The sequence below is a fragment of the Odocoileus virginianus genome, chromosome 27 (genome assembly GCF_023699985.2).
Source record: "Odocoileus virginianus isolate 20LAN1187 ecotype Illinois chromosome 27, Ovbor_1.2, whole genome shotgun sequence".
NCBI lineage: Eukaryota > Metazoa > Chordata > Mammalia > Artiodactyla > Cervidae > Odocoileus > Odocoileus virginianus.
Genome location: NC_069700.1, coordinates 9,767,792 through 9,795,693, shown reverse-complemented (window position 1 = coordinate 9,795,693; position 27,902 = coordinate 9,767,792). Strand labels below are relative to the sequence as shown.

General features: G+C 41.0%; 1 long non-coding RNA gene and 1 other non-coding gene across 2 annotated transcripts in view; one reads left to right on the top strand and one right to left on the bottom strand.

Moving 5' to 3' along the window:
- Positions 1–27,902, bottom strand: part of LOC110129908 (uncharacterized) — a 57,197-nt gene that overhangs the window by 18,072 nt on the left and 11,223 nt on the right. Inside the window, exons 4-5 of the long non-coding RNA XR_011483842.1 lie at positions 27,098–27,396; positions 13,873–14,005 (exon numbers count right to left, since the gene is read on the bottom strand). This is a non-coding gene — a long non-coding RNA (uncharacterized lncRNA). The remainder of the gene's footprint in view (positions 1–13,872; positions 14,006–27,097; positions 27,397–27,902) is intronic.
- LOC139031665 (U6 spliceosomal RNA) lies at positions 19,106–19,212 on the top strand. The gene has a single exon (XR_011484168.1). It is a non-coding gene; the product is annotated as a U6 spliceosomal RNA (small nuclear RNA).

The window sequence follows — 27,902 nt, the reverse complement described above, 5'->3', positions numbered from 1 at the left end:
TCAGAGCAGGACTCTGGCTATCTCCCTGCTGCAGACTGCTGAAGTTGTAACAAACAGGAACTCAATTCAACCAGGCACTGCTCTTTCCAGGGCAAAGCCTGGAGGGACACGAGGACTCAGAGCTGAATGACAGAGCGGGGACCTCCTGAGGCCTCTATCCTGGCCCCAACGTGGAGCACTGGCAAAAGCCTCCCTTCCACCCAGGTTCATTTTTCTCTGAGTATCTGATTTTTAAAGCCAATATGGATGTCTGTAGGGTATGGGAAAGGGAAAAACCAGGGGGCAGAAATGTTGGCAGTCACAAGATTCCTGTACTTTAAGTGATGGCTCGAGTTAATCCCTTTTTTCTTTACTTTCAGAACTGCCTGCTTCAAAAGGTAGGCCAGCTTTGAATCTAGGGAAATTATCTGCTCTTGTAAATCAGTTTAAAAATGAATTAAAAAAAAAAATTTCAAAGCAGTGCCCTGAATTCAGAATAAGTAGCTTCCAAATAGGTGGGAAACAATGGAAACAGTGACAGACTTTATTCTGGGGGACTCCAAAATCACTGCAGATGGTGACTGCAGCCATGAAATTAAAAGATGCTTGCTCCTTGGAAGGAAAGTTATGACCAACCTAGACAGCATATTAAAAAGCAGAGACATTACTTGGCCAACAAAGGTCTGTCTAGTCAAAGCTATGGTTTTTCCAGTAGTCATGTATGGATGTGAGAGTTGAACTATAAAGAAAGCTGAGCACTGAAGAATTGATGCTTTTGAATTGTGGTGTTGGAGAAGACTCTTGAGAGTCCCTTGGACTGCAAGGAGATCCAACTAAGGGAAACCAGTCCTGAATATTCATTGGAAGGACTTGATGCTGAAGCTGAAACTCCAATACTTTGGCCACCTGATGTGAAGAACTGACTCACTGGAAAAGACCCTAATGCTGGGAAAGATTGAGGATGGGAAGAGAAGGGGATGACAGAGGATGACGGTTGGATGGCATCACTGACTCAATGGACATGAGTTTGAATAAACTCCGGGAGTTGGTGATGGACCGGGAAGCCTGGTGTGCTGCAGTCCGTGGGGTTGCCAGGAGTCGGACACGACTGGGCGACTGAACTGAACTGAACTGAAATGTTTATCATCTGATAAGACTCTTAAGATGAAGTTTTTGTTTATAGACATATGAAGAGAATGGGAACTGGTTTATCAACTTTTCCCACCTAAAACCACAATGTTTTCTCTTTGTTGAATCAACTTGGGCTGCTATCAAATATGAAGGAAGAGAGAAATTTTCCTTTTAACTCTTATATTTGAACCTAAAATGAAATATTTGGTATTTATCTGAAAACACCATTTAAAATTAAATGCCTGTGACAATTCTGACTTCGTGCTCGGAGTGCTTCTCCCCTTATTTATTTATTTTTTAAGTTGTCAAGATATTTTGCTTTCATGAGTTTTCTACCCTGAAGTCCTCTCAATTACCAAAGGCTTCTGTATTTTAAATCCACCACTTTCAGTTTCACCCCAGCATCCCAATCTTTTTCAGAGCTTGGTTTATGGAATATAATTCATCAAGGACTAGATAAATTTTCTTAAACGGAAGAACTGTGTGTGTGCTCAGTTGCTCAGTCATGTCCAACTCTTTGAAACCCTATGGAAAATGGTAAACATGGAGTTATCACTCCCAAATGCACACATGATTCTTCACATAAATTCACATTTGGTACCACATCGGTAAGTGTTGGCAAAATTGTCGTATAACGGTTTTAAAGTAGGGAAACATGAGCAAAATTTTTAACTATCCTGACATGTATGGCATCTCTTTCATGTTGTTGAAAGTGAAAATCACTCAGCCGTGTCCTACTCTTTGCAACCTCATGGGCTATACAGTCCATTATATTCTCCTAGCCAGGATACTAGAGTGGGTAACTGTTCCCTTCTTCAGGGGATCGACCCCAGGTCTCCCACATTGCAGGCAGATTCTTTACTAGCTGAACCATCAGGGAACCCGAAGAATACTGGAGTGGGCAGCCTATCCCTTCTCCAGCAGGTCTTCCTGACCCAGTAATTGAACCGGGGCCTCCTGCATTGCAGATGGATTCTTTACCGGCTGAGCTATCAGGGAATCCACGTTGTTGGTACTGCCCTTTTCCCAGTTGCTCAGTGGACACATTGGATGGGAGAAATGAGAAGAAAAAGGAAAGTGATAGAAATTGGAATCAGCATTTGACACACAACAATTGCTGGTTGTGCTCGTGATATGGGACAGTCCAGATCTTTACATCATCTCTGGCAAACCATCATCTCTTTCTTCAATCTAACTCCCTGAGGACTTCTGTCTCATAGATGTAAGAACAGAGGCCACAGGTGAGCTGACAGTTGTATATCAGCAGGGTCACTCACACAAGCCTCACCCTGCAGTGGGTATTAATTTTAAAAGCTGAATGAAGAAAACCACTACAATATTGTAAAGTAATTAGCCTCCAACTAATAAAAATAAATGAAAAAAAAAAAAAGCTGAATGAAGGTTGTTGTACCCAAGACGTGATGACCACTGGGCAGAAAAGACCCAGACTACCCTATGAGATGACAGGTGATGGAGGGGGTCAAACCCCAGGTTGAGAATGGCCTTTTGGTTTCAGGAGCAGAGTCCAGTGCTGAGGAAGAGAAAAGAACCAATGGTGGAAGACAGAATTAGGAGGACCTAACCTGGAAAGCAGTCATAATGATGCAGACAGTGCTCTGTGGACAGCTTAACCAGATGGAATGGAGAAGGCTAATGCGGTTGAATAGATAGTTTCCTATTTTTTTCCCCCAAAATAATTTAAAGTGGCTTCTGTTTTAATTTTACAGCCCAAGTAAAATCACCAGATTGTCAACACTGAAATCAGATTGATTATATTCTTTAAAGCAAAAGATGGAGAAGCTCTATACAGTCAGCAAAAACAAGACCGGGAGCTGACTGTGGCTCAGATCATGGACTCCTTATTGCCAAATTCAGACTTAAATTTAAGAAAGTAGGGAAAACCACTAGACCATTCAGGTATGACCTAAATCAAATCCCTTATGATTATACAGTGGTAGTGACAAATAGATTCAAGGGATTAGATCTGATAGAGTGCCTCATGAACTATGGACAGAGGTTTGTGACATTGTACAGGAGACAGGGATCAAGACCATCCCCATGGGAAAGAAATGCAAAAAACAAAATAGCTGTCTGAGGAGGCCTTACAAATAGCTGTGAAAAGAAGAGAAACAAAAAGCCAAAGGAGAAAAGGAAAAATATTCCCATTTGAATGCCGAGTTCCAAAGAATAGCAAGGAGAGATAAGAAAGCCTTCCTCGGTGATCAGTGCGAAGAAATAGAGGAAAACAACAGAATGGGAAAGACTAAAGATCTCTTCAAGAAAATTAGAGATACCAAGGGAAATATTTCATGCAAAGATGGGCTCGATAAAGGACAGAAATGGTATGAACCTAACAGAAGCAGAAGATATTAAGAAGAGGTGGCAAGAATACACAGAAGAACTGTACAAAAAAGATCTTCACAACCCAGATAATCACGATGGTGTAATCACTCACCTAGAGCCAGACATCCTGGAATGTGAAGTCAAGTGGGCCTTAGAAAGTATCACTATGAACAAAGCTAGTGGAGGTGATGGAATTCCAGTTGAGCTGTTTCAAATCCTGAAAGATGATGCTGTGAAGGTGCTGCACTCAATATGCCAGCAAATATGGAAAACTCAGCAGTGGCCACAGGACTGGAAAAGATCAGTTTTCATTCCAATCCCAAAGAAAGGCAATGCCAAAGAATGCTCAAACTACTGCACAATTGCACTCATCTCACACACCAGTAAGGCAATGCTCAAAATTCTCCAAGCCAGGCTTCAGCAATACGTGAACCATGAACTTCCAGATGTTCAAGCTGGTTTTAGAAAAGGCAGAGGAATCAGAGATCAAATTGCCAACATCCCCTGGATCATCGAAAAAGCAAGAGAGTTCCAGAAAAACATCTATTTCTGCTTTATTAACTACGCCAAAGCTTTTGACTGTGTGGATCACAATAAACTGTGGAAAATTCTGAAGGAGATGGGAATACCAGACCACCTGACCTGCCTCTTAGGAAACCTACATGCACGTCAGGAAGCAACAGTTAGAACTGGAGATGGAACAACAGACTGGTTCCAAATAGGAAAAGGAGTATGTCAAGGCTGTATATTGTCACCCTGCTTGTTTAACTTATATGCAGAGTACATCATGAGAAACAGTGGGCTGGAAGAAGCACAAGCTGGAATCAAGATTGCCAGGAGAAATATCAGTGACCTCAGATATGCAGATGACACCACCCTTATGGCAGAAAGTGAAGAGGAACTAAAGAGCCTCTTGATGAAAGTGAAAGAGGAGAGTGAAAAAGTTGGCTTAAAGCTCAACATTCAGAAAACTAAGATCATGGCATCTGGTCTCATCACTTCATGGCAAATAGATGGGGAAACAGTGGAAACAATGTCAGACTTTATTTTTTTGGGCTCCAAAATCACTGCAGATGGTGACTGCAGCCATGATATTAAAAGATGCTTACTCCTTGGAAGGAAACTTATGACCAACCTAAATAGCATATTAAAAAGCAGAGACATTACTTTGCCAACAAAGGTCTGTCTAGTCAAGGCTATGGTTTTTCCAGTGGTCATGTATGGATGTGAGAGTTGGACTATAAAGAAAGCTGAGCACCAAAAAATTGATGCTTTTGAATTGTGGTGTTGGAGAAGACTCTTGAGAGTCCCTTGGAGTGCAAGGAGATCCAACCAGTCCATCCTAAAGGAGATCAGTCCTGGATGTTCATTGGAAGGATGTTGAAGCTGAAACTCCAATACTTTGGCCACCTCATGTGAAGAGTTGACTCACTGGAAAAGACCCTGATGCTGGGAGGGACTGGGGGCAGGAGGAGAAGGGGACAACAGTGGATGAGATGGCTGGATGGCATCACTGACTCGATGGACATAAGTTTGGGTAAACTCCGGGAGTTGATGATGGACAGGGAGCCTGGCATGATGTGATTCATGGGGTCGCAAAGAGTCAGACATGACTGAGTGACTGAACTGAAGTAAAATGTGGCAGGCATTGTGATGTTGTCTCTCATTGTTAACTAGTATTCATTGACTTATGAAACACCTGGATGCAGTGATGCTGTGCGATGTGTCACTCCAAAGAGTTTGGCAGCCCTAGAGGAATTTGTAGAAGCAAACCCAAACTATTCATTGGAATGCCACATCTTCCTCCTTCTTCCCCCCATGAAGGTTTGTAAATGTTTCTATTTAGAACAGCTATTTTAGCTTTCACTAGATTAGCCACAAGAATCATGAATACAAGGAAGAAGAGAAAAGGGTAAAGAAGAGGTGAAGGCTTGGACCCCAGGACAAACCATGGGATGCTTGAGCATCTCACATGGTGTACCCATCCTAAGTACCTGTTGAGGAGACCACCTGTTGCTGAAAATTCCTCAGTTGCTGTTTTCCTTCTGTCCTGAAGTTTTTCAAAATTTTGAGGAACGATGACGGGGACAGAGGGTTTCAAATGGTCTGCTGTCCCCTGGGGTCCAGGTCATCTGGCCTGCTCGGTGACTACCTGCCTATCTGTCCTACACTTTACCTGTTTAAAGAGCCACATTGAATCGCGTGGTCCCTGGTGACTCAAGGGTAAAGAATCCACCTGCCAATGCAGGAGATGCAGGTTCACTCCCTGGGTCAGGAAGATCCCTTGGAGGAGGAAATGGCAATCCACTCAAGTATTCTTGCCTGGGAAATCCCATGGACAAAGGAGCCTGGCGGGCTACATGGGGTCACAAAAGAGTCAGACACGACTTAGCGACTAAACAACAGCAAGAAGAAAATACTGTAAGAGAGCTATGAAAGGAGAAAACATTGTCATTGAATACCACAGTGATTGGGCAAGAATGGGAACATATCACCTCCAGCGGAAGGCTTCAGTTCGAATGAAACACTGTGATCAGGAAGAAACTGACTCTAACTTAATATCTGGGTGGGGGGTGGGGGCGAATTTTGTGAAGCTGTCCAATGAACTAGGCAAACAGACTGGTGGCATGTTTGGAGAAATGACTATGATTAGATTTAGCTTTTTTATCATCTTTTATCCCAGGAAGCTCATTAGTAAGCAGATGATGTGAATGTTGTCAAAATTTCCCTGAAATACTCGAGAACAGTATCTCCTGATATCAAACTCCCGGGAATATGATAAGGGCAGGTAGGAATCTATACCCAGTGCGTAGAAACAGGAAAACCTGCAAGGTTTCATTCACAAAGAGAAGCAGCAGGTCATGGGGTACAAATACTAATTCATGCTTAGTAGGGACGTCACCTTTGCTGGTAACAGAGCTATGGTTTAGTAGAGAAATTCTCTTTAGTTCCATGGGGAGAACCAGTGTTACGTGTTACAAATGTCTAAAGGGCATCATTGTGGGAAGGATATTCATTTCATCTGCTGCTGCTGCTGTTCATCTGCTGCTGTCGTGTCCGACTCTTTGCGACCCCCTAGACTGTAGCCCACCAGGCTCCTCTGTCCATGGGATTCTCCGGGCAAGAACACTGGAGTGGGTTGCCATTTCCTTCTCCAGGGGAATCTTCCCCACCCAGGGATTGAAACCCCATCTCCTGCTTCGCAGGCAGATTCTTTACCACTGAGCCACCTGGGAAGCCTTCATTTCATCTGGGAGAAAGTAAAAAAAATCAGCGAAAGCTTGGTCATTAGGTACCAGAGCTGCAGGAAAGTAATTTTTCTCTTCTTGATTCTGTACTGAGTTCTGCTGGCACCCTGAATCAAGATGAAATTAACATCATACTCCTCACAGGGAACTTAGCATTTTAAAAAAGCTCACATTGTGTTTTAAACCTTTTATCACAAAATAATAGAAGTCATGAATTCAAGTTTGTTCTTGTGGTTTTTCTCTGAAACATCTGTGATTTTATACGGGGGATGAGTTTATATTCCACGTGGATCTTTGTCCATTGAAAATATGGTTGAAGAACTAGTGGTTCAATACGTAAGGCTTACTCCCCACCCCCATCAGAGGTACTTGCTTTCCTCCTTGCAGGCAGTGCAGAATTTTTTTTTTAAAATAAGAAATACCTTTTATGTTCACATTCATTGTCATTATTATTATTTGCTGTGTCTGAACAGTGTGACTCATTCCAACTAAAAGCCCCCAGGAGAACAGAGGAGGAAGGCTAAGAAGCAAATTCCATTCAATAAATTACTGTTGAGTACTTACTATGTTTGGCGCTATGAGGCCAGCATCCTTAAAGAGCATGTTATCCAGCAGACTATGTAGGGCAGATATACTAATAACTATAAATCAGGACAAAGTAAGGGAAGAGTCTTTCCAAAGGTGCTAAAAATCGAGGAGTGGGTGGATCACCATTTGAAAAGGCTCAACAGAGGTTTCGGATAGAGACTGGTAAGGGGGGAAAAAGCTGTGGAAGCCAGATGCCAGCTGGGGCCTCCCTGCCATTAAGCTCTAGGTTGGACAGGCCTGAATGCCCACTCCAGGCCTCCTGGAAAATCCAGCTTCCCCCCCCCCCCCCACCTCGTATGCCCATTGTCTGCTCTGAGGGGTGTCTGTCACCATTCATTCATTCCTTCTGCTGAAATCCCATCTCTTTTCTTGATTTCCACAAAAAACTACTTACACAAGCCTTTCTCAGATGCCATTATTATTGAAGGTGTTGGAGAGATGGGTTATAGTCCAATAATGATCTCAATGGGGCATGGCAGCCCACTCCAGTATTCTTGCCTGGAGAATCCCATGGACAGAGGAGCCTGGCGGGCTACAGTCCATGGGGTTGCAAAGAGTCAGACATGACTGAAGTGACTTAGCACGCACACACACAATGATCTTAACACTGAACATTCTTCATCTCTGTGTTTAAAAATCCTTTGGGAGCCTCGCCCTGTTGCTCATTCATTTTCCCTTTTTCGGCCTCTCTTTTGGTCAAAAAACCCCAAATTCCATTCATTTTCTTTTATAAAAAGTTAATTTATTTTTACTTTAGCAGCACTGGGTCTTTGATGGCACACATGGGCTTTCTCTAGTTTTGGCACACAGGCTTAGTTGCCCCTCGCATGTGGGATCTTAGGTTCCTGAGCAGGTATTGAACCCATGTCCCCTGCATTGGAATGTAGATTCGTAACCACTGGACCAGCAGGGAAGCCCCTCCATTCATTTTCTTAAACACAGAATTTCAACCTAAATTTTAGTTTACACTTTTCCTTTACACTGGGAACCATGGCCTACTTTTCCTAACAAATGACCCATTGGTGTTTTATTTTCTTAAAGACTGTTTTGCTCCGTCTAAGATAAACTCTGGTTGGTATCATTTTATTTTTAGCATGCAACAATGATAACTTTTCAAGGCAGCGCTGCAAGATGAGGATATTTCATAGGGTCATAGGTTGGAAGACCTAGAAAAATTCTTAGAGATTTTTCAAACAACCATCTCTCGTTTTACCAGGAAGAAAACTGAGGCTCAGCCCTGCTCAAGTCCATGGACTTACTGGTGCAGAACTGTGCCAGTTCTGTGCTTTTCCACATGATGGTGAAGACTTATGGATGAAGGTATAAAGGTGGAAAACAAGGCATTTATTATAGGAGGTGTTGTTAGGTAGGTTGTTGGGTAGGAAAAGATGTGAATAGTAAAAGTAGCTTTTTTATTTCCTAGTAAGTGACCTCATAAGCCACTCACCCCACCTCACTGGCCAATAGGAACAACCTAGACTTTTGAAATAGCAACATCTCCATTAATGTCATAGCAGTGTTTTTGATTGGTTTAGAGCCCAGAATATCGAACCAGATTGCTAGGTTAGAAATCTCACCTCTGACATATAGTTTCTAGGTAACCTTGGCAAGTTTATTTATGCCTCAGTTATGGTATCTGTGAAATGGGGGGTAATAATGGAGCTGCTTCCTATGGTTATGGAGAGGCCAATACCTAAAAAGTGCTTGGTGGTGGTTTAGTCACTAAGTTATGTCCAACTCTCTTTGCTACTGTATGCACTGTAGTCTGCCCACCAGGCTCCTCTGTCCATGACATTTCCCAGGCAAGAATACTGGAGTGGGTTGCCATTTCCTTCTCCAGGGAATCTTCCCAACCCAGGAATTGAACCCGTGTCTCCTACATTGGCAGAGGGGTTCTTTACCGCTGAGCTCCCTGGGAAGCCCAGAAAGTGCTTAGAATAGTGCTTTGGGCATAATTCATGCTACATAAATATAATCTACTTATTATTTCAATTTTTCTTTTTAGTATTTTTCTTATGTGAAGAACACACTATAATTATTATAAATGAATATATTAAAATAGTGCATTCAAATGCCAAGAGTAAAAGCATGACCTCTAAATAGAAGGACATTTCAACATACTTCTCAGGAGTTAAATAAAAGATACTGACATTATCCAGCTCATTGCTTGCATCAATAGTTTGTTCCGATTATCACTGAGTAGTATTCCATGGTATGGATATACTGTGGTTTGTTTAACCATTCACCCATTCAAGGACAGTCAAGTTGTTTCCAGTTTCTGGCTATTGCAAATAAAGTTGTTATAACCATTCATGGACAGGTTTTTGGGTGAACTTAAGTTTTCATTTCTCTGGGATGAATACTGTAGTGTACAATATGTGGGTTGCATGATAATTGCTGGGTTTTTTTTTTTTTGTTGTCTACACCCCAAAGCATGTGGGAATTTAAGTTCCTTGACCAAGGATCAAACAAGTAGCATGGAGTTTTAACCACTGGACCGCCAGGAAAATCCCCAGCACATTTTTTTTTTTTTTAAAGCAACTGTAAACTCTTCCAGAGTGTCTGTTCTATTTGGGGTTACCAAATATAGGAATGAACCAATTTCCCTGCATCTTTACCAACATTTGGTGGTGTCACTATTTTTTATTTTAGTCATTCTCATAGATACGTCGTGATATCTCATGGTTTGAATTTGCATTTCCCTCGTGAGTAATGATGTTGAGGGCTTTGCTGGTGGCTCAGTGGCAAAGAACCCACCTGCCAATGCAGGAGACGCAGGTTCCATCCCTGGGTCAGGAAGACCCCTCAAGGAAATGGCAACCCACACTGCTATTCTTGCTTGAAAAATCCCATGGACAGAGGATCCTGGCAGGCTACAGTCCATGGGGTCACAAAGAGTTAGACACGACTTAGCTACTGAGCATGTACGCAATGATGTTGAACATATTTTTCATGTGCTTATTTGTCATCTGTCTGACCTCTTTGGTGAAATGTGTCTTTTGTTCATTTTCTCATTGGATTGTTTGGTATTTTTACTGTTGAGTTTTCCAAGTTCTTTATATATTCTAGATACTAGTCCTTTGCTGGATATGTGGTTTGCAAATATTTTCTCACAGTCTATATCCTATCTTTTCATCCTCCTAACAGGGTCTTTCACAGAGTAGCACTGAAACATATACATGACCATATGTAAAATGGATAGCTAGTGGGAAGTTGCTATATAACACAGGGAGCTAAACCCAGTGCTCTGTGACAACATAGAGGGATGGGGGATGGGGGGTGGGAGGCAAGTTTAAGAGGGAGGGGATATATGTATACTTACGGATGATTCACTGTACAGTAGAAATCAACACAACATTGAAAAGCAATTATCCTCCAATTAAAATAAATTTTAAAAGGCAGATTTTTAAATTTTGGTGGAGTCTAATTTATCAGTTTTTCCTTTTATGAATCATACTTTGGCATGAAGTCTAAGACTTTTTTGTCTAGCCCTAGATTCCAAAGATATTCTCCAGGTTTTTTTTTTTTTTTCTTTCCTGAAAGTACATAGATTTCTGTTTTATTTTGTTTATATTGTACTTTCATTTGAATTAACTTTGTATAAGGTCAAGGTTCAATTTTTGTCTATAAATGTCCAACTGTTCTAGCACTATTTATTGTAAAAGCCCTGGAGGTTCCTGCAGAGTTGAAATCTAAACTGTATAGTGCTTTGTGAAGTGATTACATCTAAGGATCTCCAGAAGCATGGAACATCTGGACGTGCCCTGGGCCTGATAATGTCTGCACGTGGTTCTTCTCTGTATTTGAGGATGGTTAGGTGGGTGATGCCACCATTAACTCAGGACCCAAGATACAGAAGGGAATCGTGTTTTTGTTCAGAACTCAGGTTTACACAAACTGATGGGGTCCCAGCCTTCGTAACATCCTCCACTCCCCAGGATGCATCTCCCCTCATAAAAGGGCTCAGGGGCAGCAGGTGAGGCTACCCAAGAAATCCAGGACCCGTTATCAAGGGGCAGGAAAATGACAGAAGGGGCGGCCTCCATGGTGGCTACTGACCCAGGATCCATTCCACATTTGGCTGGCCCAGATTGACTTTCCACCCCTGATCTTCCCCAGCTGACTTAACAATTGGGAAAGCAAACAAATTAATAAAAAAGTACATAAAACAAGGAGACTACATTGTGTTCTTTAGATGTGGGAGCAGCAAGAAAAAAGGGAAAAGATAATGGCTTCTTAGGACAGCTTCACCAAAGTACCAGTGAATCCAATCCAGTTGCTGGAATGAGAAAAGTATCTCTTTAAGTGGTTAATCGTCCTTTCCAAAGTCTTGCAGAAACCATGAACTCTTCTGCTCTTGGGACTTAGCAACATTCCAGTTTGTTAACTCTGGAGTCTCAGTTTTCTCTTCTCCTTTCTCCTCCTCCTCTCTTCTTCCGTTTATTCCTCCTCCCCTCCTTCTTCACCGTTCCTCCATTGAATCACTTTTGTACCATTGTAAAATATCAATTAGGTAAGTGTGTGCATGTATCCAGGTATCCTGGCCTACTAGTGTTGTGGGTTATGTTGATTAACTCCCAAATATTGAACCAGACTTTCATTCCTGGACTAAACCCTACTTAGCTATGATGTATAATTCTTTGGCAATGTTGCTGAATTCTATTTGCTAATATGTTGTTAAAATTTTTTGCATCATTATTCACAAGAAATATTGGTCTGCAGTTTTCTTATTTTGTGCCATCTTTGTCTGTGTGTGAGGATAATATTAGCTATTTAAAATGAACTGGAAGTGATTTTTCTTTTTCTTTTTCTATAAGAGATTGTGTAGAATTGGTATTAAGTCTTCCTCAAATGTTTGGTAGAATTTCTCCTTTGTGGGGGAATATTTTAAAATTGCAAATTCAATTTCCTTAATGATGTTAGGATTATTGAAATTTTCTATTTCATTTTTGGGGAGTTGTTATGGCTTGTGTTTTTGAACAAATGGTTAATTTCATCTGTGTTGTCAAATTTATATGTTACTTTTTTTTTTATAGTATCCTCTTTTCTTTTTGATGTCTTTAGTGATATCTTTTATTCATTCCAGATATTTGTCATTTGTGTCTTCTTTCCATTTTCCTTTGTCTGTCTTGATAGAAGTTTGTCAGTTTTGATCTTTTTGAAGAACCAAGGTTTGTATCATTGATTTTCTCTATTGTTTTTCCTGTTTTCAGTTTCATTGATTTCTGCTCTTAACCTCATTGTTTCCTTTCTCTTGCTTGCTTTGGGTTTATTTTGCTTCTCTTTTTCTACATTCTTGTGGTAAGATCTTAAATTATTGATTTAGGACTTTGTCCCTTTTGTAATGTATGCCTTTGGAGCTATAAATGTCCCTCTCAGCACTACTTTTAATGGCATCCTACAATTTTGCTATGTTGTATTTTAATTTTTATTCAGTTTGATGTATTGATTTCTCTTGAAATTTTTGTCATTGGCCCTTGAATTATTTAGAACCATGGTATTTAGTTTGCAAATGATGGGAGACTTTTCTGTTATTTCTCAATTATCAGTTTCTAGTCTAATCCCACTGTGAATGAAGAACATATACTCTATGAGACCATAAGTGTCTGGTTGGAGTTTCTCAGAAATCATCAACTTGAAATATTTCTTACTCTACCATAAAGAAATCTGGGGATAGCCTGGGTTTATAAAGAACCCAGGCAAGCAGGGTTTCTCTTCACGGCCCATTCATTTCTTTATTAATGCAACATTTGTTGAGAATCTAATATGCACCAAGCATATAATGCTTTTCAGTTTAGACAATTCATTCCCACGTGACTCAGTGATAAAGAATCTGCCTGCCAGTGCAGGAGCCATAGGAGGTGGGGGTTCAATCCCTGGGTCAGGAAGATTCCCTGGAGGAGAAAATGGCAACCCACTCCAGCATTCTTGCAAGAATAATCCCATGGACAGAGGAGCCTGGTGGACTACAGTCCACGGGGTCGCAAAGAGTTGGACATGACTGAGCGACTGACTGAGCATTGACCAGTGCTGATAAAAGGACAAAATTCTCTATGAGGACAATTTGACATATAACTTTCCAAATTCAGACAGAAACACGGTGACTTCATAGAGGAAGACTCTGTAGAAGGCTCTATAAGAACTGCTCTATTCAATTGCATTTAGAAATGGTTATGTAACTGTTATACTGAACGAGCATGACTCATAGGATGTAATCAATCATAAAGCAACACTTCAAATTTATTCCTCAGAGTTAGCACTTTCTCAGCTCCTGGGTTTGAAATTTAGAGCACATTTTAATTCTTCCAGTTACTCCCAGGTAATATATCCATTGGTCAGTAACTAACATGTCTGGATTCACGTCACAGTAAACAAACAAACAAACAAACAAAAAACATCGACAGGTTTCTCCCATCCCCAGCTCAACCTCCTACAAAGAGCTGCAGTTGGGTTAGGAGAGAAACCTGTGTTCCCTTTCTTTTCCACATCCCTGCCCCTTGCAGTTTGTAGAAGGCGACTGCACGCTCTTCTCTAGTTAGAATACTGGGAGGAGGAGGAGAAGGTGGGGCAGGAAAGTTCTTACTTGTCTGGTCCTCTCGTGAAGATCTGGTGTTATAGTTCTTTGATCTTCACAGGTATATAAAGTTGCCTCTCCTGTTGGTTTCTATGAATTTTTTGGAGATGCTCCAGGGTAGGATTCTCTCACCAAGATTTCCCTGCGAACAGATGGATCCATCTTAATATGGCTGATCACTTACCCAGATTTCCTGGGGCCCCAGGAATCTGTTATCAACTCCAACTTTTTTGTTTATCCAAATGATCCTTTTAGAAAGGATGCAAGATAACCCCATGTTTGCATTCTCTTGTGGGTGACCCACATTTGATCCAGAGGAACTACTCACATTTTCTTTGCCCCTGAAGATTTAGAGAAGTTGGTGGGGGGAGGACACCCAGCACACAGACTACTCTATACAAAACAACTCTCATCTTTGATTTCTAGTTTTCACTTTTTATGTACTTTATATTTATGTGAGGGGTTGAAAGCCATGTGATCAGATTTTGATAACCTCCCTTGCAAATTTTGCACATGGAGGTCTTATACCTCACTTTTAAATGTGATATCAGTGTCATAGTGCGTTAGCTGAAACTTTCATTCGTCTACAGTTCTACCTGCCTTGTGATCCTAGAATGACCAGTTTCTAATCCCATCTTTGGTTTAGACTTGCCCTGTCACCATGACAAGTAGCCTTTTCTTCCCCTGGTTTCATCATCTAAGGGAAAGTTAATATCAAGTCTTTATGTAATTTGAAGTATTCACTTTCATAATCTGGAGATTCCTAGGGCTACCATGACAAAATACGACAAACTGGGTGTTTTAAAGGTTGGGCAGTCCCCAACTTTTTGGTACCAGGAACCAGTTTCATGGAAGACAGTTTTTCTATGGATCAGGGGTGGGGGGAAGATGGTTTTGGGATGATTCAATGGACCAGGGGTCGGGGGAGATGGTTTGGGGATGATTCAAGCACATTGCATTTATTGTGCACTTTATTTCTATTATTATTGCGTCAGCTCCACCTCAGATCATCAGACATTCAGATCCAGGAGGTTGGGGACCCCTGGTATAAACAATAGAAATTTATATCTCACTGTTTCTGGAGGCTAGGAGCCCAAAATCAGTGTCACCAAGGCCACATCCCCCCACCAAAGACTCAGACTAGAACCTGTACTGAGCTGCTCTCCTAGCTTCTGAGGGTTACTAGCAGTCTTTGACTTGCAGCTACGTCACTTCAGTCTCTGCCTCTGTCTTCACATGATGGTCTTCCTGCATGTCTACATCTCTGAAGGACCTTCTTACAAGGATACCAGTCACTGGGTTTAGGGCCCACACTAATCCAGTATGAAATCATCTTAATGTGGTCACGTTGACAAAGACTCTTATTTCCAAACAAGGTCATATTCACAGGTTCTGAGTGATCATGGATTGGGGAGAGGTAAGGGTAACACTGAATATACAATCCAGTACAGGGACAGTAATATTTTCTATACATTTATTTTCATCTGTTTATTTTTTGGCCATGTTGTGCAGCATGTGGGATCTTAGTTGCCCCACCAGGGATCGAACCCACGCCCCCTGAAATGGAAGCATGGAGTCTTACCCACTGGACTGCCAGGGAAGTCCCTAATATTATGTATAGGAAAGTTCAACATCAGGTGCAAATATGACTTTGCATGTTTCTTCCAATGAATAACCTTTTGAAAACTATGGAGCTTACATCGGTTTTGGAAAAACCTGTAGAAATGGGTACCTCTGGGCTGCGCTAGAGTGCACTGCATAGCTGTAGTCCTAATCGTAGAAGAATATGACAAAGGAAGCAAACAAGCAGCTTAATAAGCATGGGTGCGTATCGTATGAGAGAACTGAAGCAAGCTAATAATAGCTACTCTAGAGATGAGCTAACCGATGCTTTTTCCCCAGCTGAATCCTCAGAGGGATGATATAGTATTTGTTGATTTTGCCATGTGCCTTGTAAAAACAAAAGAGATACAAAGAAGACAAATGACATTGTAATTTTGAGTGGTTTGACTGTAACTGCACATACTACACTAGTAGTGATGTGTTGTTTTGTCTACTTATCCCTTTTTAAGCCTCTACAACATTTTAGACATTTTTCCTGAGAGTATTTCCTGCCCCCCCCCACCCCCGTACCAGGTTTCCCCTTTGCCAAAAGTTTAAATGGTTGGTAGGAACCCTGTTCAAAGAATGACATAACATCAGGCATAGAACTGAAAATCACTAAAGGAGAGTTTTCACGCTGTCCATCAAAATTGGGATTTTTTTAGACTAACTTCAAATACAGCTTCTTCATGACTTATCAATAAATTCTGTCCTGAGAAAACCTGGACCTTTAGAATGATCCAGTGAATGGTTCATGCTTGTGTATGTTCTATTTCCTATCCAAACACTCTTGCTAATTTTGAGTAACTTCTTCCTGGACCTTTGATTTTGCTTGGCCAAGAGTGTCTTTGGGAAACCATGTATTCACGTACCCTTGCTGATTTAATGAGATTGCCATGCAACTTTAGAAACTTGGAGTGACTACATTACATAGCATGTATTTCCTTCTATTTTACATGGAACTTCTTTTTGGACCATGACAAATGCCACTACATGCCTACCTTGCTATGTGCAAGAAGGCAGTGGATACTTATCCATTCTTTTGCTGCAAACGATTGATGCCAAATTTAAATCTTCCTCTGGATAATTGTTTTCTTTGTGTCTTGCTGTGTTATCGCGTCTTTCCTGCAATTTGTATTTTCTTTTGTAAGACATTTGGATTCTTGTGAAAGTGTTATGTATGTAAATAATGGAAACAACACCCACACCATTCCTTAGCTGCTGTGGGTGCTGCCACACTTCTTGTTTTCTTTCTTCCTTCTCATCGTCTTTTTTTTTTTTTTTTTCCTTAAATCACCATAAGAATCGTTCTTAGGAATAGAAATGATGCAACAATCTTAAAGATAAAGTCAGTGCTTCATTATAAATTAGCAGAGAGTAATAAAAATTGGCCTCTCTAGCTGATGGCCAACCTGACTGTCGTGAACTTCATGTCATTTTGTGCTGGCTTAAAACACAGGAGCAGATGTGATACACTTTGTATAATGCTCCACCACAGATTGAGCAGGGCAGGAGGTGTAACGCCATAGGTCAAAGTGAAATGGTTATATGGGAACCAGAGAAATGACTGAGCTTCTGTATGCATTGACCTATATTTATAAAGTAAGTTGGCTTCCCTCGTAGCTCAGTTGGCAGAGAATCTGCCTGCAATGTGGGAGACCTGGGTTCAATCCCTGGGTTGGGAAGATCACCTGGAGAAGGGAAAGGCTACCCACTCTAGTATTCTGGCCTGGAGAATTCCATGGCCTGTATAGTCCATGGGGTCACAAAGAGTTGGACACGATTGAGCGACTTTCACTTTCACTTTCATAAAGTAAGTTAGGCCACAAAGATTTTTCTCCACCTTGGAGAAAGGAGCCAAAACTACAAGTTGCACAAAACAGCTGGGCCCCTTTGTAGTCAGTAGTCTTCCAAGACTCTTAGGATATCTTTTACCTAAAGGGCTCCAAGGGCAGTGCTTGGCGTCTCACGGTCTACACAGGCAAGCAGGGCCATGAAGTCCCAGCATCACAGATGCTGAGAGAGAGAAGGGCCTAAGTCCTGCTGCCCTCGCTCTGTGCTGGCCTCCTTCTCTTTAGTAGGAGACATTTGTGTGTAAGGCAGGCTGAGACTGCATCAGCTCAGGCCCTGGGAAGGGGGAAGAAGCCAAGATTCGGGGGACAGAGGGGACAGAGTGTGTCTTCAGAAGCTAGCCCGTCCCCAGGAGGCAGCGAGGCAGACTGGTGTGCAGCGGTCAAAGGCCGTGACTAAGTCAGATTGAGCCAGGCTACTTGGATATCTGAGTGTGAACTCTCTGCCAGCAGAACACAGTTCTGGAAGAAGTCCAGGTGACAGTATTCAAAATCAGGCACAGTTCCAGGTGATCGGGCAGGTCCCCAGCAGAAGCTGAGAAGAGAGTAGAAAATCACACCCTGCGTCCCAGAGGAAGGGGCAGTGCAAGCCTCTGGCGGAACGTGAGGACAGTGCTGAGGAAAACTGGGGTCCCGGCCAGGATCCAATCCCTGCAGAGAACTGACACGCTAGCAGAGAAACTGAGGCCAACTGGAGTCACACGGCTTTGGCCAAAGTGATAGGAGCACTCCGAGATGCAGAGGCTACAGGAGGAACCAGATTTCCAGGTCTCTAGGCAACCAAACCAGTTTTGTCTATTAATAGGGCCAAGGCTGATGACATTGATCAGGACTGGCTCAGATTGGCTGGGGGCAACTGAGAGCTTCTGGAACTTGACTGTGCCTAAGAATTACCTGGGGATCTTGTTAAAATGAAGATTCTGATTGGGTAAATCTGAGTTGGGGCCAGTATTCTGAATTTCTAACAAGATCCCACGGGATGCTGCTGGTTTTCTAGAACAGCAGAACTCAGAGAATCCACACTTGCTGTCGTTTTCTCCTCCCCACTTTCTTCCGCCCACCCCACTGTTCTCCACCCATTTCGCCAGCCCTCCTCCAAGTCACGTCTGCCCATCTTTTCCTTTCCTTTCCTTTTCCGCTGTCGTCCCAACCCCTTTGTCTGGCTGCAGGTCTCTGTCAAGACCACCAAAGAATTTCCACTTTGGGACTTCCCTGGTGGGAATCTGTCTTCCAATGCAGGGACTCAGGTTAGATCCCTAGTCAGGGAACTAAGATTTCACATGCCTCAGGGCGACCCTCGCTTAACAACTACTGAAGCCCACTTGCCACGACGAAGACCCAGCGCAGCCAAAGTAAAAGATATACAGAAATATTGGGGGAGGAGAGGGAGGCTCAGGAGGGAAGGGGTATATATACAGTTTGTGACTGATTCGTGTTACTTTAGGGCAGAAACCAACACAAAATTGTAAAGCAATATTCCACCAATTAAAAAATAAATAAAATTTTTAAAAATCCGACACACACAAAAATAAATAAAATGTTTCCTCCCTTTTAGCCCAAAGAAAACATAAATAATTTTTTTAAAAAAACCTTTCATTTAGATGATAGAAGGTGCAAGATAACATAGTCAGAAACATTTCCTCCATTTTTAGCACACAACTAAATGCTTTTATGTTTGATAGAAATAACTACTTCAGATTAATCTCCTTTTTGGTCTCATAAAGAAAGTGAAGGATATGTTACTTTTCCCTCCTAATATAATCCAACCATTAAAAGAAAAATTCGTCTGAATGCTCGCTTCGACAACACATATACTAAAGTTGGAGCAGAACAGAGAAGATGAACACAGTCCCTGTGCAAAAATGACATGCAAATTTCTGAAGCTTTCCATATTTTTAAAAAGACATTAAAATAGACATAAATTAATGGAGAAATATACTGTGTTTATGAAAGACAGGAACCAAGATAGTAAAATTTTCAGTTCTACTCCAATTAATCTATAAAAGGAATGCAAATCCAATAAAAATCCCAACAGAGTTTTAGTAAAACCTAATTCTCAAATTCAAATAAAAGAGCAAATGGGCATGAATAGCTCAGAAAAATTTGAAGATAAAGAATAGAGTCGGGGGTGGGTGGAAAGAGGAGAGTGTGGGAGGGGAGTTCTCACTCTAGCGAAGCTCCAGACTGAATATGTAGTCAGTTATTAAAACGGTGTAATGATAGATATTCTACCTAATGTGATCATAAGTGATTTTGATTTTCTTATTTGTGCTCTTTTTTCTACATCAAATGTGCTAGTTTTGTGATAAAAATAAAGCTAAAAAATTAATGCTTTAAAAAAGGAAATATCTACTATAAGATAAAAAAATTAGAATGGTGTCACATATTTATTTTATGTCCCTACTGCCTAAAAACATGTCTCTTTGTGGTATACACTTCCAGCTCTAAGGGGTTACCAGTTCCTGGCTTCAGTTCAGTTCAGTCACTCAGTCATGTCCAACTCTTTGAGACCCCATGGACTGCAGCACGCCAGGCTTCCCTGTCCATCACCGACTCCCGTAGTTTATTCAAATTCATGTCCATTGAGTCGGTGATGCCATCCAATCATCTCATTCTCTGTTGCCCTCTTCTCCTCCCACCTTCAATCTTTCCCAGCATCAAGGTCTTTTCTAATAAGTCAGTTTTTCGCATCAGGTGGCCAGAGTATTGGAGTTTCAGCTTCAGCATCAGTCCTTCCAATGAATATTCAGGACTGATTTCTTTTAGGATAGACTGGTTTGATCTCCTTGCAGTCCAAGGGATTCTCTAGTCTTCTCCAACACCACAGTTCAAAAACATCAATTTTTTTTTGCTCAGCTTTCTTTATGGTCCAACTCTCACATCCATACATGACTACTGGAAAAAACAGCTTTGACTAGATGGACCTTTGTTAGCAAAGTAATGTCTATGCTTTTTAATATGCTGTCTAGGTTTGTCATAGCTTTCCTTCCAAGGAGAAACCATCTTTTAATTTCATGGCTGCAGTCACCATCTGCAGTGATTTTGGAGCCCAAAAAAGTCTCTCACTGTTTCCATTGTTTTCCCATCTATTTGCCATGAAGTGATGGGACCACATGCCATGATCTTCGTTTTCTGAATGCTGAGTTTTAAGCTAGGTTTTTCACTCTCCTCTTTCACTTTCATCAAGAGGCTCTTTAGTTCTTTGTGTTCTGCCATAAGGGTGGTGTTATCTGCATATCTGAGGTTACTGATACTTCTCCAGGCAATCGTGATTCCAGCTTGTGCTTCATCCAGCCCATCATTTTGTATGATGTACTCTGCATATAAGTTAAATAATCAGGGTGACAATATACAGCCTTGACATACTTCTTTCCCTATTTGGAACCAGTCTGTTGGTCCATGTCCAGTTCTACGTGTTGCTTCTTGACCTGCATACAGATTTCTCAGGAGACAGTAAGGTGGTCTGGTATTCCCATCTCTTGAAGAATTTTCCACAGTTTGTTGTGACCTACACAGTCAAAGGCTTTGGCATAGTCAATAAAGCAGATGTTTTTCTGGAGCTCTCTTGCTTTTTCTATGATCCAAGAGATGTTGGCAATTTGATCTCTGGTTCCTTTGCCTTTTCCCAATCCAGCTTGAACATCTGGAAGTTCTTGATTCACGTACTGCTGCGGCCTCGCTTGGAGAATTTTGAGCATTACTTTGCTAGAGTGTGAGATGAGTGTAATTGTGTGGTATCTTGGACATTCATTGGTATTGTTTTTCTCTGGGATTGGAATGAAAACTGACATTTTCCAGTCCTGTGGCCACTTCTGAGTTTTCCAAATTTGCTGGCATATTGAGTGCAGCACTTTAACAGCATCATGTTTTAGGATTTGAAATATCTCAGCTGTAATTCCATCACCTCCACTAGCTTTGTTTGTAGTGATGCTTCGTAAGGCCCCCTTGACTTCAGACTCCAGGATGTCTGGCTCTAGGTGAATGATCACACCATCGTGGTTAGCTGGGTCATTAAGATCTTTTTTGTATAGTTCTTCTGTGTATTCTTGCCTACTGTTCCTGGCTTAGACTGAAAAATAATCTTTTAATATGAAGCTAATTACTTAAGCTCTCTCAGACAGTTTTCCCATCTATAAAATGGTTACATTAATAGCTTCCCAGTTCATGTTGGAGGGTTTATTGTTGGAATTGTGTAAGACTTGTGAAACTGCTTCCCAAAATATAAAAAAAGATACAAACTGCTATTACTGGTGTATGTGTATGTGTGCTCAGTTGTGTCCGACTCTGTGCGACCCCATGGAGTGTAGTGTGCAGACTCCTCTGTTCATGAAATTTTCCAGGCAAGAATACTGGAGTGGGTTGCCATTTCCTTCTCCAGGGGATCTTCCTGACCCAGGAACCAAACTCACACCTCTTGGGTCTACTTCATTGGCCAGTAGATTCTTTCACCAGTAAGTATTTGAAATAAAGCCATGGTAAAATTTAAAGCTTCACACCATCCTGCATTGGTTTGACTGGACTCTTTGAAGCCATTTGTGTTTAATGGGTGAAGTGAGTTGGGAGAGCCTAATTTAAATCCCAGCTCACACCTCATCTCATTTCACAACTGTTTTCCACCCATTCAATGACTGTATTTATTGGGTACTAATATGCACTAGAGCTGGCAGTTACGATGGTGAAACAGACACACGTGCATGAAGGACATGCACGTCCTTGCATGTGTGAAGCTTATAGATTAGCAGTGTATTTGTGGACGAGAAAATAGGCAGTTTCAAAACATGGTGACCAGTGCTGTGATGTGGTAGGTCCAGGGTGCCTTGAGGCTGTTGCTTGGGTGGTTATAGAAGGTTTCTTCAACCATGTAATGTTGAGGAGGGTGAAATATGCAGATGATGAAAAGGAAAGGAGAACAGTGGAGGATGCTTGCTGATCAGGCGACTGGGAGGGGTAGTGTGTTCCAGGCAGAGGGGAGAAAACCTGGACTGCCCTCGGGGCAAGGAGAGCAACGGAACAACTTTATTTTTTATAAAGCACCCGGATCATTTTTTGTTAGATTTCAGTACTTTATAATGTTTCCTAGGTCAGGATCAGCATGGTGAGGATTAGAATACATTTTATGGTGACCTCCTCCTCCCCTCAGGCGTCCTGACCACTCCCATACTGGCCTTTCCCCTCACTGCCTGGCCTTTCCTTTTGAAGAGGCAGCACACTGAAGAGGTGGAAAGAGGCTTTTCTCTTTTGAAGCTGCAGCATTATTAACAGAGAAGTAAAAGTCTCCCATGAGCTATGGCAAAATCCTGAAGATTGGTTTATGAATCACTGTAGCTTAGGTTAAAGCAACCTAATTTCCTGAAAACCACTCCATGGCTTTAGCCTTCCAGAGGGGCATAAAGCTTGTATGATATTTACTCTTAGTTAAAATTAAATGGAAATTGAAAACAAAAGAACCCAAGAGTTTCTTCTGGGAGATCCTATCATTAAAGAAAACAAAAATTAAAGGCTACAAAGTCATGTGGATAAGATGTACCTATTGCATTAAAGAAGGTCTGGAAAATATACATATCAAAGTGTTAAATAGATAACTATCTCTGAGTATTTAATTGGGTTTTATGTGATTTTTATTCCATTTTTATTGTGAAATATACATTAGAGAAAATACATGATATATAAAAGTATAATTTCATAAATTTTTATTATGTGAGCCCTCACATAACCATTACTCAAATCAAGAAATAGAATATGGCCCAGGGGCTGTCCATCCACCCCTTCCCACTCACAACCCATCCTCTCCTCAATGCCCTGACTTTTATGATAACTTCTTTTTTCCTTTTCTTTAGTTTTTCCACTTAAGTGTATATTGATACTTTCACATATTTATCTTTTCCTATATTTTGGACTTTAAGTAAATGGAAACATATGCCTTTTTAAAAAAAAAAAACTTCTATCTTTTAACATTAGGTTTCTCAGTTTCATTTATGCTAAGGATACTATGGTTCATTTCTTTTAAAAGGCTGTATGGTATTCTAAGGTTGGATATATTAATACCACACTTGATCTACTCTAGTGTTGGGAGACAACTTGTCTTCAGTTTGGGGCCATTATGAATGGAGTTGCTCCTCTTTTGGTGCTCACATGCACGTGTTTCTGTTGCATATACACCCAGGCGTGGGAATCTGGGTCACCAGGTATGTCTTTAACAGATAGAGCCACATGCAGCGGCAGCAGGGAACACTCCCTGCAGCAGGGTAGGAGGCTCCCACCGCCCTACACTGAAGTTTTGCATGTTGTTTTCCTTTAGCTCGTTTGAATTGTCTATTTTTCCTCTATAAATATAAATATCCATTGTTTAATTAGCGAAATGCTTTTCTAATGCTTCTTAAATTTGTCTTTCCCAATGAGAATATTATTTTTAAACTTTTAAATTGAAGTAAATAATTCTTATAGTAAAAGCCACCCAGATCACAGGTATATGGCTTAATAGATTATCACAAAGTGAACCCACCTCTGGGTCCATCAGCCAGGTCAAGAAATAGAATTTTCTGGCCTCCTGGAAGCACCTTCATTCCCCCTATCTGGTACAGTCCTTTCCCTCATCAAAAGTAAACTATATATTTAGTTCTAACACAATAGATTAGTCTTGTATGACTTTGAAGTTTATACAAGTGGAACAATACAGGAGACCTTATTTCATGTGTAGCCTCTTTTATTTTTCAACATTGCGAGATTCATCTGTATTGCTATGTATAGTAGTAATTCATTCTTTTTTTTTTTTTTCTTGCCATGAGGAAGAAATTTTTACCTAAGAGGCAAACTACTCAGTGCTTTTTTAACTCATGGACTGTATTGACCCTTGCCACATGTGGGTTAGAACACTTTACAGTCATCTGTATGTTTGTTTCGACATCAATAATAAGCTTTGGGGTTCGAGATGCTGCTGGGAGAGTGAGTATGGTACCCAGCTGCCCTCATATCCATAATTATCGCTCCGCTTGGAGTTGTCTCTCAGCAATAACGAATGTTTTCTTTCCCTTCTTCTCCACCTAAAATGCAAAATAATATCACAGCCCCAGGCTGCACACTTTTATGTAAAACAGAGCAGTCACAGGATTTTACTGGAAAGTTGATTTATTTCTGAGGATCATGAGAGTCCAAGGATAAAACTGGCATCTGGCCACAGGGAGAGCCCTTGACCTAGAAGTGGAGACAGCTTCAAAGCTGTGTTGGTTTATAATGGAATAAGGCACTTTTAACATGAATCAGAGCCTCAAAACTTTCTAGGGGCAAAAAAAATCCTAAAACTGTCCTCCAAAAGGAAAGGTAAAATCAATAGCTTAGGTTTTTCACTCTTTCAGATAAGCAATACTAAACACTTCTACCAAAACAGTTGTTTAAATCTAGCTTTTGGTTTGTTGTTTTTTTTTGAAAGAACAAAGTGTCAACTGAGCTTGAACTCTTAAAGCAGAATCTTGATATCAATCTTTTTTTTTTTTTTTTTAAAGCAGCCAAACAGGATTTCAGATGGGAACTCTCTGAAAGGCTGCATGTGAATATGTAGTAAATGTAATTTTTCTTCTTTTTTTCTTTAGGCCTTGAGATGTAATTATTAAAGCTGCAAGTGTCCCCAGTGATATCAGCTAGATAATCAAATTTGGATCACAGGAATGAAATAACCTGAAGAGTGCCTTCATTACTGCTTTCCTAGAAATAATTCACTTAAGATAATTCTACCCTCCCCCCACCCACAAATCTGTAACCAGGCAATGGAGAGAGCCAGTAAAATTAGCCAGAGTAGTCAAAAGGGTCAAATTGATTCTCAAAGCAAAGAATGCCAATATTTCTCCACCATAAAAATAGCAGAAAACATTGCCAAAAAATAAAATAAAATAAAACATTGCCAAAATCACATGCAGGAACAATAAATTAAAAGGCTGAATAAAAATGCAAAATTTAGGAGACTTTATTGCTAAAGTAGTCATGAATTACTGATTAACTTTCTTAAGAAAAAAAACAATAGCAAAAAATAACATTTTTTACAATAGTTGATTGAGAATAGTTTTTGTTAGCAAACATACGTACCCACTGGAAAAAATGATCTATGAATGTATAGGTCAGTCAGACAAGGATATAATTAGTATTATATAAACTTAAACTAAGCAAAATCAAGATTTCAACAAATTGAGAAGTTCTGAACTGTTTTGGTATATCTCCTTTCACTAAGAAGATAAAAATCCCTTTTTGCTTCTATCTACCCCTCTCTTCCAGTGCTATCAGTAAAGAACCCACCTGCCAGTGCAGGAGATGTGAGAGAGATGGGTGTGATCCCCGGGTCAGGAAGATTCCCCTGGGGGAGGGCATAGCAACCCACTCCAGTAATCTTGCCTGGAGAATTCTGTGGGCAGAGGAGCCTGGCAGGCTACAGTCTATGAGGCTGCAAAGCATCAGACACGACTGAAGAGACTTAGCACACACACACACCCCTCTCTTCAGTTAAGGCCAGGAGAAATTCTTAGGCCAGAAAGGCTCAGAGTGGGAAGTTATTGTATTAAGACTGTTCTCTTTTGCCAATGCTTCTTAATCCCCATGTACCAGTCTTCCTTGCTATTTCATGAAAAGAGGATCCCAGCTGGGCCAAATTGTGTGATAGCTATATAATCTAAGCACAATCCCCAGGGGCTTAGAACAAAAATTAACCCAAAATATTTAAACTTGAAACCTTAGCTATAAAGAATATCTACAAACATTCACAGACCAGTCAGAGATTCTATCCTCTTACAAGAACTCAAGAGGGAAGATCATTATGAGAAAGGTCTTCTAGAATTGGACTTTGCTTATCACGGAAATGTCCGTGGGTGCTAAAACAGAATACACATTGAACTGAGAAATAGATGTCTTGGGTTCCAGAACTGAATTTGCCACCAACCAGTATAATCTCTGCCAATTTCTTGCAACTCTTTGGCGGAGATTCCTGTCTATAAAATGAAAGAAAAAAAAAATTGAACTAGATTCTGTAAGGATCCTTCCAGGTCCAATAATTGTCTGTTATATTTCTAGACCATGATCAAGTAATAGCTCACCCTCTCCCCATTATTCCACATCCACTTTTTCTTTCTTGCTAATGCACTGAGAGATGGTGTTGGGATTGGGAACCTAGCTCATTTTCCAGTACCCATCTCAGGTCATTTTTTAGATGCAGAGTCAATTGAATATGCTTTAACATCCTATCTGCCTAGGTTCCTTTCAGAGAAATCCACTATCATATTTGGTCCTTTTTCTGGCATTAGAATTCCCATGATGTTCTATGGGAACATGAGGTCACAACAGAAAGTATGAGAAAGGCTAGGTTTAGGGCTCCAGGCTGCCATAGGTGTTTGTGATGTTCCCTGGAAGACTCAGAGTCCATAAATAAATGGACTGCACTCCTTTTAACCTTTGGGAGTTACCAAGTGGATCATGCCAGTGCTTAAAAATGGTTAACTAGAGCTCGGAGGACAATTTGAAATAGTATGTTTTAAAACGTCATCAATGAGACCTGACATGTGAGAGACTCTTCCTGCACTAAGAACTATCTCGGATGCCACATGGAAGAGCTGCAAACTGGGAGCAAATCCACTCCATCCTACCATGAGCCCTTCCTGTTTTGTCAGCCAGCATGGTTTCCTAAATCTCAAATTGCAGCCGAACTGTTCTGCAATTCCATGGCTAGCTATTTCGGGAGCCTAACACAGCAGGACAAATGTGTACAAGTCCACACAGTATGACAGAAGAATTAAAAATGTATTTACCATCTGCTGGTAGTTTCCTTCTGGGGCTCTTTTCCTCTCTTGCAGCCATGAATAGGGTCTTCTTGCCTCCTCCCATCCTCAAAGAGCAGAGTTCTGTCCTCAGATCCTTGGATGAAGGGCTTTTTTCCTCCCTCTTTTAAATTTCCCAGACTGTTGAACTCTGAACGTATTTCAGCTTCTAGGATCGTTTCCCACAAATATAAAGTGGAGTGAGTCTGTGAACGGGTGGTAGTGTTTTATATGCCTTTGTGTGGCCAGGTTACTTTCAGATCCTGGTCTTGAGTTCTGGTGACAGTGGCCTTTGGGAAGTTCAAGAGTAGAACAAGAGAAGTCAAACACAGGTCAACTGAAAGGAAATTAAATTCTTCAGTTAGGCTTGGAAACTCATGTGGGCCCTTTACAATCTATTTAGACCTTACTATGATGGGATGTGTCAGATTCCAGACAAAATTTCTGAGAGGAAAGAGTCCTCAGAATGTGACCATGGACTTCAAGTGAGAGTCATGGCAGGCATGTAGCAGCGTGGATAAAAATCGTAAGCTGGAGTGTAGTTTGGTACGTTGGGAAACCAGTTAGGTAGCTTTGAAGCCACTTGGCTTATGTAGGAATATTCAGGCCTCAATAAGCATCACTAGTTTTAATTTCTGGGACATATATTATTCACTCAAAAATAAAATCTAATAGAGAGTAGTACTAAAAATGTTGCTTTAGCCAAAATAATTACAATGCAGTGTTACGACTCCACTTGGCCTACATCATTCAGATAATGACTTGTTAAAAACTCTCAGGCTGCGTAAGTGGATAG